The following is a 13,176-nucleotide window of genomic DNA, read 5'->3' as shown; positions in this document are numbered from 1 at the left end:
CAAGATGTGAGAGTTAGCCAATAAGAGCCTAGAAATAATGGGCCAGGCAGTAATTTAATTAATACAATTTCTGTGTGGTTATTTCGGGGCTAAGATAGCTGGGTGGCCAGGATGAACAAGTGGGTCCTCCTCTAACAAGTCTCAATGAATATAACAACCACACCAGAGCAGGTCCCATGCATAGGAGTAGTTGGCCAACTCAAATTTTATTTGTGTTTGTGGAGGGGGGGGCAGGGGAGGCTTTTTGTTTACTTTTGTTTTATTTTGGCATTTTTGTCTTATTGATTTTTCGTTTGTGTTGATTTGTTTTGTAATTTATTTGTTTTAAAGAGAAAGATTAAAGAACAAAGTTACTGGGTAGGAAGCTGGAGAGAAGCTGGGAGAAGTTGGGGAAGGGAAAATGATCCAAATATATTGTATGAAAAACACCTCTTTTTAAATATAAAATTTAGGCCATGTTTACAAATCCTGTGAGATCAATATTTACTTTAATGTAAATTTAAAGGAACACTTATCAGAAATTCTTAGAACTAGTGACATATTCTATGATACAGAAACTTTGGTGACAATTTTCTCTTTTAAAATCATGACCGCCTTTAAAATATTCAAAACTCAGATTTGGAATCAAGAGAGAAATGAAAATATTTCTTTCACATTTTTCCTTTATACAAGAAAATGACTCATTAGTATGATATAAATGTTAATAAAAAGCTATAATAGCCAAATCAATAATAATAACAACCTAAAAAGTATTTGATTATTTAATGGGATGCTTGCTTCACATAACATATAGCAAAAATAATTAAATTACTTTATAAATTATATTAAATATTATTTTAAGAAAAAATGTATGAACCACCTGGTTATTAGTACAGAAATATGTGGTCACTAAGGCATTATGTCTAGGTACTTTGCTGTTTCTCTGATATACTGACTGGTACTAGTGAAAGAAAGTGAAAAATATCAAATTATAATCTGTTTTTTTTTACAAACACTGTGCAGTTACACATTACTTTTTGCTTTACAATTATTTAAAAGGCTGTTTATCAAACATTTCCTGCAATTTGAGTAGAGTAGCCTTATAATATCAATTCAAGGAAAGTCTAATATTGAAGCAATTTGCCAAGATTTATAGCAATAATCTTAATCAGGTCCCTCCAAAGAAACAGATGTTCAAGTGATAGAGATTCTATTTGGCTAAAGAGATTATTGGGTAAAAGAAAATATGTTTTCCCATGTTTCTTAGGTTAATCTCATTGTGCTTGTCTCTGAGAAGCCTTTAAATGGAATCTCATGAGGTTGATGCCATGAAGAAAATGAGAAATATTTTATAGATTCCTCTTAATGAACTCTGATCACCTAGGAGAATATGGTAACCTCTCCTGTTTTGCAGCTGCAGCGGTTTGCATAAGGAATGTCCCCTAGTCTTCAGTATGTGACATCAGTCCCTACTTGGTGCTTCTTGAGAATATTTAGGAAGTTCAGCTTTAATGGAGAAAGCTCTCCAGCACTGGGCTGGGAGTAACCGTTGGGATTCTATGTCCTCACCCTACTTCCAGCTTGCTTTCTCTGCTTCTTTCTTGTAATAAAATATGTAATTTCTCAATTTCCTGCCCCTGCTATCCTGCCTGCTGCTTATTGCTGTGGTTCCCCACCTAGGAGGATCCATAATCCTCATAGAACAGTAAACGAAAATCAAATCTTCCATAAGTCACTTATTGTGATGGTGTTTTCTCACAGCAACAGAAAAGTAACTAATACATTGACCACCAATAAAAAACAAATTGTGTTTTAGAGACTATTTGCCACCACCATATGAAACAAAACTAGTATGAATGACTTTTAGTATTGTCTGTGATATTTTGGCAATCTTGAAAGAGCTCACTACTCGTTTTCAATGGGACAAAAACTTAATTGTATGTAAATTCTGTTTATGTGTAGAGACATAAATTTTGGAAGTTTTCTTTTTATATGTGGAATCTTCATTTAAAAATATAGATATATAGATATATGTATGATGTGAAACTATAAGTGAACTATGTGGGGGAAAATAAAGAGTCTTGAAGGAAGGTGAACAATAAATAACAATGGATAGAGAAGATAAATATTGTTTTCATTCATATGCATAAGCATCCATCCATATCCCTTCACATATATAATATATATATTACATACAAATCATGAAGGCAGAGGAGTTACTATTTAGTTGAAAAGGGAATCAGTAGGAGAAAGCAGGAACAGCTAGGTAAGGATAAATAAATAAATATAAGCAAAGTACAATTATATATTATGTACATGTATGAAAATGTCATAAAGAAGTCTATTATCTACAAACCTAAGATAAAATGGAAAAAGTTTTTGAAGGCTTCTTATAAAAATATGGAACAGATATACTTTTTCCTGTTTCTCTCGCTAATTACAGCCAAGGTATCTGATTATTTTGTATAAAATACAAGAGCAGACAATGAAAATAAAGAGAAAGACACTTAGGTCATACTATGTCATGGTACTGGATTTTTAATAAATGAGGCCTTTCACCACTGTCAAGTGATAATGAGGCCATTTCTACAATGGTGCTAATAGAAATTGTGGAAAAACCAGGAATTCACACTTGCCCAATAGTGGGTTGCTGACCCTCAATTTGAGTGTTAGTGGAAGCTGGGTAAGAACACCAGACTTTTATCTCTACCTAAAAACATTGAGGTAATTTTCTCTCTTCCCTTGATAAAGGTGGTTTCAGATTAAGCTAGTCAACACAAAAGGTTTACATAAAAAATGTCCATGTTTTAATATAAAAAGTCTAGTCAAATCAAAAATAGGAATATTTTAAATTAAATGAAACCAGAGGTCCAACAGATACTGATTCCAAAATGGTAGCTGTTATAATGAAAATCTTGTATGCCTTAATAAACTAATATGAAGCCTCAGAATGCCTAAGAAAAGCTTTAGAAAAATGTAAATTTGGGTTCTCTAAGTCCAAGGCTATTTTCCAGAGACTGTTACTTCCTCTCAGGCTATCTCCCTCCTTTTAGAATTTGCCTGAATACAGAAGGTTCCTTGGCTGGGACCCTGTTGTCAGCACAGGTGATATGCATCTGTATTCTCCTTTACTGCCTTCTTCCTTAGGGTTACCCAAATCCTGGGGGCTGCTTGGCAAGGACAGATACTCTTGGCCAATTTTCCCCCCTTTGGGACTTACCAGAACCTCACCTGGGACCCTGTAGCCATTATAAGTGACCAGAGTCTTGAGTCCTGTCAGCTGCCAGACTGGGACTATCTAGTTGCACTATCTGGTGTTGAGACCTGGGACCAGTACACACTGTCAGGAGAAATGTGTTAAAATTCCTTTATGGAATGGCTGAAGACATTAGACTGTAGCAGAGAAATAGAAGACCTGAGATAGAGATTGTATCACCAAATATCAGATAAACAAGCGAAACTTAGATCATAATCCTGCTATAAATTAGCCACTGAGTGAACATTGTCAGTATTTCTGCTGAAAGAAGTAATGTGACTTGTATAAAATAAACAAACAAAACTAGAAAAATGCATCCAACAAAATATCCCCAGATGTATACAAATCCCAATACATAAATAAAATAGTATAAAAATTTCAAAGATTATTCCATTTATAAAAAGCATAAGTTCTTCAGTATTGGCCCCTAATGAGAATAATTCAAAAGAAATATTTTAATGGGGTTTAGAATAAAAACTTAAAGAATAAAAAGACATGAATAAAATAAGGAAGTCAATCAAAATGTGAAAATGAGTTTGAATTTTTCAGAAATTCCAAAGTAAAATATTCTGGAGATTTAAAACTGAAAAACTTGGTGGAAAGCATGAGCAACTAAAAAGATGTTGGAAACAGAGTTTAAAAAATGAAAGACTGGTGTGGGGAGTCCTTCTGTATTCATGTTGCTTTTATTGATTAGTGAATAAAGATGCTTCTTAGGCCTGTTAAGTAAATTACAGTGGAGGCATCTTCAGTAAAATCGTAAAATGAAGATGGACACTATAAAGTAATCAAACACTAGGTTGGATTGAGTATAATAAAGGGTTATTTATTTGGGGTAGACTCACAGATCACAGTTTTCTGCATGGACTAGGGAACAGGAACTCAATCCAGCAGCCAGGAGAGAGAGAGAGACCATGCAATCCTTATGGCTGTATTTTTAGTATAAGAGACCCTGCCCAAGTGGGCTGGTATCTTAAAGGCTATTGGCTGAAGGAGTACCCACAGAACCTCCCCTTTTTGTCTAAATAAGATAGTTCTAAGCCTAATATAAAACTATATACTATAAGAGCAAATATCAGGTATAAAAATTAGAATTACAAACAGCATAAACAATATTAAGCAAGTAATATATGCTAAATGTTTCAATAATTATCCTATTTTAAGAAGTCAAAGCCTTATATTAGAAATGGCTTGGCCAAGTCATGAGAAGAAAGTAACTGTGACTGTCTAACTGTCTAGTCTTCAATCCCATCAAAGACCTGAGAAGGGAAATAATATTACTTGAGTAAACAGGAAGTACAATCAAACAACTTCCAAAATGTGTAATAATGACAGAGACAACTGGCTACCCAGGCAATCACCCAAAGTCTCATTTGCAATATTGGAGCAACCAACTTTGGCTAAGGCCTAGAGTAACTGACAGACCTTTTTCAGCAGCAGGAAAATTTTCAGAACCATCTTACCCTGTAGATATAAACATTGTAACTATAATTCTTGCTGTTTTGTTGTATATAATCTTGCTATTTTAGAGTTAAAACCTTCATTTTTATTTAGACAGAAAAAGGGAGGTTATGTGGGATACTATTGGTTAATAAAGAGTCTGCTTTTGGCCAATGGCTTAACAGAATATATATATATATATATATATATATATATATATATAGAGAGAGAGAGAGAGAGAGAGAGAGAGAGAGGGGGGGGGGAGAGAGAGAGAGAGAGAGAGAGAGCAGAGTCAGAGAGATGCCATGTAGCTGTAGAAAGAGACAGATGCCTGGGAACCTTACCGGTAAACTAGGAGCCTCATGGTAAAATGTAAAAGAATAGAAATGGGTTAATTTAAGATGTAAGAGCTAGATAGGAATCAATGCTAGAGTCATTGGCCAGGCACTGTTGCAATTAATATAGTTTCAGCACAATTATTTTGGGTCTGAGTGGACAGGAAATGAATGAGTAGCCTCCACCTACAATAAAATTTCACAAACCTAGAGAAATTGTTACCTATCCAGGTACAAGAGGCCTACAGAACACCAAATAGACAAGAGAATTTCTCCATGATATATTACAGTTAAAATATTAAAAGCACAGAATAAGAATAGGTATTGAAAGCTCCGAATGAGAAAAGACATGACACTGATCAAGGTAGGCTTTCTAGATTAACTACTGACTATTCAAAAGAACATTTAAAGCCAGAATGTCATGGAAAGTCCTAAAAGTCCTGAAAGATCACAACTGTCATCAGACTATTGTACTCAATAAAACTATTAAAATTAAAGGAAAAATTAAAACTTTCCATGATAAAAACAGAATAAAGAAATTTATGATTAAAAGCCACTTATAAAGTGGATACTTGGAGGAATACTTTAAACTAAAGAGGATAAACATATATAAGAGGTCATAGAAACAAATAAACATTTCTAGGCTAGGAATCAAAAAGCTTTGAGAAAACACTACAAAACCAACAAAATGACAGGGATAAGTACATATCTTTCAATCATTCCTGAATATTAATGGTTTCAATCCATCAATAAAAGTTACAAATTAGCAGACTAGAATATTTAACAGGATCAATTTTATTACTACTTCTAAGAAATACACCTCATCATCAAAAATAGATAATATCACAGAGTTAAAGGATGGAAAAGAGAATCCCAAGCAAATGGAACTGAGAAAAAGCAGGTATAGCTATTGTAACATATGACCAAACATACCTCAAATCAAAACTAGTCAGAAAAGACAAGGAGGTGAATTTTACACTCATTAAATGAAAAAATCCACCCAAAGGATATTACAGTCATATACATATATGTAATAGACACATGGGTACTGAGTTTCATTAAAGGACATTATTAGATTTAAAACTACATATTAGCACAAGCTCAGTGCTAGTACATGATTTCAATAACACACTCTCAGCAAATAAACTTGAGAAACCCTATTGTTAAATGACATAAATAAAATGAACCTAAACAGATGTCTACAGAAAAACCCCCAAACAAATACAAAAGAATATACATTCTTCTCAGCAGCTGCGGAACATTTCTCAAAGCAGTCCACATATTAGAGCCTAAAGGAAGTCTTAAAAATGTAGGAAAATTGAAATGACATCCTGTATTCTATCTGACCACAATGAAATAAAGCTATATATAAACATCAATAGAAACTAGAGAAAGTGTACCAAATCTTGAAGACTAACCAACAAACTACTGAATGATAATTGAGTCATTGAAAAAATCTATAAGGAAATAAAAAAATCTTGGAAGTGAATCAAAGTGAAAACAGCATACCAAAGTCTATGTGGCACAGTGAAGGTGGCTGTAAGAGGAAGATTTATAACACTAAGTGTTTACATTTTTTTAAAAAAGGGGGAATGAATACTTCAAGTGATGAGACAGCCTACAGAATGGAAAAAAATCTTTACCCATGTTACATATGATAGAAGATTAATATCAGAATATACAAAGAATACAAAAAAGTAAACAGTAAGAAAACAAACAACTTAATTGAAAATGGACCATGGAGGTAAACAAAGTTCTCAAAATGACTTATAAACATTTTTTAGATTGTTTAATAGTCTTAGTTCTATGGAAAATGAAAATAAAGCTAGCTTGAGGTTCTGTATTATCCCAACCAGAATGGCTAAGCTAAACAATGACAACAACAATCAAGCATATAACCAATGCTGGCACAGATGTGGGGAGAGAAGAACACATACTCACTGCCATCAGGAGTGCAAATTGATATAGCCACTATGAAATTCAGCGTGGAGGTTTATTAAAAAGTTAGAAATAGATCTACTACATGTTTTAGCCATATCTCTTGTCTTAGTTAGATTTTCTGTTGCTGTGATAAAGTATCATGACCAAAAGTAACTAGGGGAGAAAAGAGTTTATCCTACAGCTGTCAATTCACACTTCGTAGATAAGGGAAGTCAAAGCAGAAGCCATAGACCAATACTGCTGACTGGCTCACTCAGCTTACTTTCTTATATTACCTGGGATAAAGTGGCCAAGAGTGGCACCACCCATAGTGGGCCAGGCCTTTCCATATCAAGCATTAATCAAGAAAATGTCCTATAGACTTGCCTACTGGCAATCTGGATAGAGTCCTTTTTTCCCCCCAAATTGAAGTGCCTATTCCCACATAACTCTAGCTTGTGTGATGTTGACAAAAAAATCCAGCAGGTCACCACTCTTGTGTCTATACAAAGGATTCTCTATCCTGCTATAGAGATATCTGCTCATTAATGTTTATGGCTTTCTGTTAATAGTAATTGGGAAATGGAAATGACCTAGATGCCCATCAACTGATGAATGGATAATGGAAATGAGGCACATTCACACAAGTCAATATTATTTAACTCTTAAGAAAAAAAATTAACTCATGCAGGTAAGTGAATGGAGATGGAAATAATCACTCTGAGTATGGCAACTTTGATCTAGAAAGACAAATGTTATATATTTTATAACATTTTTGATATTAGCTTTGATATGTGTGTTCCATTTTGAACACCCACAGATGCCAGAAAGTAAGCAATGGCCAGAGAGCAAACATTCCTCTACAGTCTCTGTTTTGAATACTTGCTCTGAATTCCCTCAACTGTGACTTGGAAGTAAAAATCCTTTTTGGAGGTGTGGTCATTTGTAGGTTTTTTTATGCATCAGTAAAAGGCTTCCACATCCATGAATAAAGTAAGCAATAACTGGACTTAATACATTATCAAAGATAAAAATAGAGCTAGGAAGTAGACATGTTGAATAAGCCATGGGGAGTTAGAGAATGGTGGGGGGAGATAGGATCCTATTTCATTGTATGTGTATAAAAAATTCTTCAAGAAGATAAACTATACAACTCTGCAATGATACTCAAGAGTATATATCTAGGAGTATTTTCATGAAAAACTGAATTGTCATACATAAATATTTGTCCATGTATGTATATATTGACTTTATTTATAGTGACCCAAATCTGGAAACCTTCCAGATTGTTATCAACTGATAATGTTTAAATAAGCATTGGTACATACATACCACATACTAATACTAAACACTAACAACAAAAGAACAAGCTGGTGATTAATGAATAATGTAACTTGGATGACTCACCAGGGAAGTAGGATGAATGTAAGCTACTACCAAAGATTAAACATTGTTAACACTGTCAATATGATATAATTATATAAATAGATTGTAATTTAGTGGTTTCTAAGAGATGCGTAAGAGATGGGATCGAAAGAACTTGGCTGTTGCTGTAAACAGGAGCAAGAATGATCTTTATCAGCAGATCCCTGCTGTGTCATGATTATGCATCAGTATTAGTATGCTAAGTGAGATAGTGCAAAAAAAATTGCCTCTGCAGGAATCCCAGGAGAAAGTACATAATATCTTTCAGTTGATGGAGGAGTGTCTATGTGTTACTTTCATTATTAATAAAGATACTGCCTTGGTCCTTTAAGAGACAGAAAATTAGGTAGGCGGAGTAGACAGAACAGAATTGTGGGAAAAGGGGTAGCAGGCAGTGGGGAGACAATTCAGGCAGTCGCCATAATGAGTCACCATGATTCTCCTCTCTGAGATGGACACAGGTTAAGATCTCTCCTGGTAAGCCACACCTCATGGTGCTACGCAGATTACTAAATATGGGTTAGAGGAAGATGTGAGAATTAGCCAATAAGAGGCTGAAACTATGGGCCAGGCAGTGTTTTAAAAGAATACAGTTTCCGTGTAATTATTTTGGGCAAAGCTAGCCGGGTGGCGGGACACAGCCCACCGCTCCATTCTACAGATTGGCGCTCTAACGTGGTGACTAAATCCACTTAAAAACCTGAGAGGGCTTTAAATAAAGGAGAGAGAGAGTTTAACACAGCTTTTTGCTGTTTGCCTGGACGTGCCGTAGAGAGATTTCCTGTTTCGGCAAAAGCTGCAGAGAAAAAGCTGAGTCATTTTAAAACCTGGCTTCCTGGTGCTGTGCCGCCAGTGCAAACTCTGGTTATAAAGCATTTCAGTGGCTTTTATGGGCCTGGATATTTGTGTTCCCGCTTGGGATAGGAAGGAGAGTGCACTGAGACTGGGCCAATGGCTCCCTGCTCCTTGCCTGCACCTGGGCAGATGGTGGAATGGAATCAGGCTTAGGCGAGCCGGAGAACATGGCAGATTTCTGCTGCCATAGAGAGAGATGTTTCCAGGCTGGGCGGTGCTCTGTGTGTCAGATTTGGCTGTAACTTAGATGAAAAGAGTTTCTGTGCTGCACGCTTAGTCTCAGAATTAAAGTGCTGACTGTGGCTCCTACCTGGCGGCCCCAGAGCTACTAGAAAATGGTATGTCCTCCATTTTGAAATTGGAGATAGGTGGAGCCAACATCCAGAACAGCTTGCCACTCTGCAGCCCAGAAATGCAACTGATTCAGTCACAAGCAGCTCCACCATGTTGGACTGGGCAGGGCAAGCTCACAGTACCTGTTTTTGACCTAGGAATGTCACAGCCCAGAGTCTTAAGCGCTTAGCAATGTAAAGGCTCAAATCAAACATGTTTCTCGACAGTAAAAAAATTACAGATTTACAATAGGACAGATTCAGACATAAAAGACTTTTAAATGAGTCACAATGTTGGATGAACGTATGTATGCTTGAGAGAGAGAAGAAAAAATATAGAGAATAAAGTTAATGCCTAAAAAAAGGGTAAAGTCTTTAAAGAGACAGAGTAGAGATAGTTATAGATTAAAAGAAGTAAAGTGATAGAGTAAAAATAAGCCACCTAAAAATGGAAAATTCACAGAGAGTATGGATTATGTATTTTATTGTGTTTTCTTTAAAATTTTTGACTGTAAAGGAGCTAAATACAGAGAGACATTTCATTATATGGGCTGCCAGGCTAGACCAGAATGGACATCTTAACGGTATGACTTCAGGATTTGGATCTAAGAACATGATGCTTTGGAAAAGAGTTTCTTTTATTTTCACAGAGGACGAGACTCTGTGGATTGCTTCTATCCCAATATGGTATGATAGACCACGCCCTCCTGAAAGGTTGCTGTGAACACCCTCAAAAAATTACTCCACTCAACTGCCAACTGAGATGAACCTAGCAGACAGGTTATACCGTGAAAGACCTAAATAACAGCGCCCCCATTCAGCAGGAAGCAGTTTGGAGAGAAATAACTGCGCCCATATTCCCAAATATTGTTCATAAATGTTCTTTTACATTTAAAGGGGGATATGATATAGATATGAATAATTTGCATTGGTATGGATTTTAAGGTCAATTTTGTTATATGTGTATGTATTTCTGATCTTGATTAAGCTATTGTGATTGTGTAGTTCATTTTAAAATGTAATGTATAATTAGGAAATATAGGTTGTTAATGGATAATCATCGATAATAGTCAAGCTTGTAGTCATGTTAGTTACATTTTCTAGATGTGCATAGATATATTTCAGATAGACATTCTTCATATCTTTCAAAGGCTACAGAATATGGCATTTTAAATGTTTTAATAACTTAGGGCTTTTCATGACAATGAGACACGTCTCCTCCTGGCAGCACCAATCTACTTCGAGAGGAAGATGGGCATCGAAGAGGCTACTTAAGGAGTTTGTTAGCCATTTGGGCAAGAAACTGCTCTTGCCTGGACTGTTGCATAAACTGGACACAAGGAACCCACAGAAAGAGGACTGCTGAACTTGCCTAAAGGTGAGATGGCCTTTTGGGGTTCCTGATTCATTAAAGAGTCTGCAAGACGTTCTGCAGGACACAGCAGAAAGTGACTGAACTGTCTTTGGAATTTCCTGCTTCATGGAAATGTCTGCTGGACACTATGGGCCTGAAGGCCGAAGATGGAGGCCCCAATTAGGTAGGCCGAAGATGGATGCCCCAACGGTACAGAGGAACATTGGGTGACTTTCCAGGCAGCGAATTGTCTCTGTCATTTCTAGAGTTTGAAAGTTGCATATTTCTTGTTTACTTAGGTAATATTATATCCTTCTGGAGTCTTTGATGGAGTTGAAGAATAAATAGATAGTTATAGCTTTCCTTAGTTATGATAAAAGATAAAATAGATTTAAATATTATAACTGTAATACTTGCTTGATAACTGTTTTGTTACATGTAATTTTACTATGTTAAAGTTAAAGCCTTTCTTTTTTGTTTAAACAGAAAAAGGGGAAATGATGGAGGAGTGTCTATGTGTTACTTTCATTATTAATAAAGATACTGCCTTGGTCCTTTAAGAGACAGAAAATTAGGTAGGCGGAGTAGACAGAACAGAATTGTGGGAAAAGGGGTAGCAGGCAGTGGGGAGACAATTCAGGCAGTCGCCATAATGAGTCACCATGATTCTCCTCCCTGAGATGGACGCAGGTTAAGATCTCTCCTGGTAAGCCACACCTCGTGGTGCTACGCAGATTACTAAATATGGGTTAGAGGAAGATGTGAGAATTAGCCAATAAGAGGCTGAAACTATGGGCCAGGCAGTGTTTTAAAAGAATACAGTTTCCGTGTAATTATTTCGGGTGTAAAGCTAGCCAGCGGCTGGGTGGTGGGATGCAGCCCTGCTGCTCCCTTCTACATTCAGTAGCAATATTTTTCTCTTAGTTTAAGGAATTTAAATCTATTTTTACATTTTGTTTATCATTACTGTATATGTGTGCTTGTGTTTAATGTATAGATGTAAGAGTAGGCATATTTGTGCCATAGTGTGTAAGACATGGTACACATATGAATTCAGAGCTCATCTTTTGGGGTCAGTTCTGTCCTTCTAACCCTGGGCTTCATGAATTGTACTCAGAATGTCAGGCTTGCTCAACAAGCACTTTTACTTAATGAGCCATAGCGCTTATCCTTTATGTGTTATTTCTTACACTTAAATAAGTGTGAGTATATAATTGTCTCAATAAGAAAGATTAATTAGAAAAGGTTTCTTTGCATGTAAAAAATGAAAATAAAACAGCAATACAAGAACATTGTGATGCTTGATTTTTATCCTTTAAGACATGAAATGATTTTAGGTACTTGGCCTTGGGGAAATATAGTGGATTTCTAGATGAGACAAGCCAGGCATATATATAATTTATAGATAATGCTTTCTCTTTTTTATACTTTGGAACTAATTAATATGCATTCAGGAAAGTGCTAAAACTTGAGCCAATGGAATTCTAAAAGAGGAATGAAGAAAAAATTGTCAACATGAGAAGTCTTTTTAGCCTATTTATTTATCAAAAATAAGAATCTCTGATGTGGGATACCCCTCTGTATGCTGTAAATACATTTTATTACCATTGGTTAATAAAGACAATGCTTTGGTGTTTTAGGATGTGTTGCTTTCATTGGTTGAATAAAGAAGCTGTCTTGGCCTTTTGATAGGGCAGCCCTTAGGTGGGTGGAGTAGACAGAACTGGATGCTGGGAAGAAGGCAAGCAGAGAGAGCTGTCATGAAGTCGCCATAGTCAGACATGCTGAATCTTTCTCAGTAAGCCACGACCTCATGGTGACATACAGATTATTAGACATAGGTTAATCAAAATATGAGAGTTAGTGATCGCTTCGGCAGCACATATACTAAAATTGGAACGATACAGAGAAGATTAGCATGGCCCCTGCGCAAGAATGACATGCGAATTCATGAAGTGTTCCATATTTTTTAATTAATGGAGCCATCTTAGGGTTGTTAAGAGACTTGACTCTAGAGGGGTTTCCAGGTATCCAGGGAGATTCCCCCAGCTAGTTCCGTGGGCAGCTGAGGAGAGAGAGTCGGAAAAGGCCAGATGCTATAGGCATACTGATGAATATCTTGCATATCACCTTAGAACCTTCACCTGGTAGTGGATGGAGATAGAGACAGAGCCCCACGTTGGAGCACCAGACTGAGCTCCCAAGGTCCTGATGAGGAGCAGAAGGAGGGAGAACATGAGAAAGAAAGTCAGGACCGTGAGGGAACCTTCATCTGGTGAT

The 13,176-nt window shown here is 36.2% G+C and overlaps 1 protein-coding gene and 1 non-coding gene across 2 annotated transcripts in view; one reads left to right on the top strand and one right to left on the bottom strand.

The window, feature by feature from the left end:
- The window catches only part of Il1rapl2 (interleukin 1 receptor accessory protein like 2), a 578,390-nt gene that overhangs the window by 100,601 nt on the left and 464,613 nt on the right, over positions 1–13,176 (bottom strand). The window lies entirely within an intron of this gene.
- LOC119805683 lies at positions 12,760–12,866 on the top strand. The gene has a single exon (XR_005283981.1). It is a non-coding gene; the product is annotated as a U6 spliceosomal RNA (small nuclear RNA).

Source organism: Arvicola amphibius, chromosome X (genome assembly GCF_903992535.2).
Source record: "Arvicola amphibius chromosome X, mArvAmp1.2, whole genome shotgun sequence".
In the NCBI taxonomy this organism is placed as follows: Eukaryota; Metazoa; Chordata; class Mammalia; order Rodentia; family Cricetidae; genus Arvicola; species Arvicola amphibius.
The sequence above is the reverse complement of the archived record's forward strand: the minus strand, read 5'-3'. Positions and strand labels throughout refer to the sequence as shown.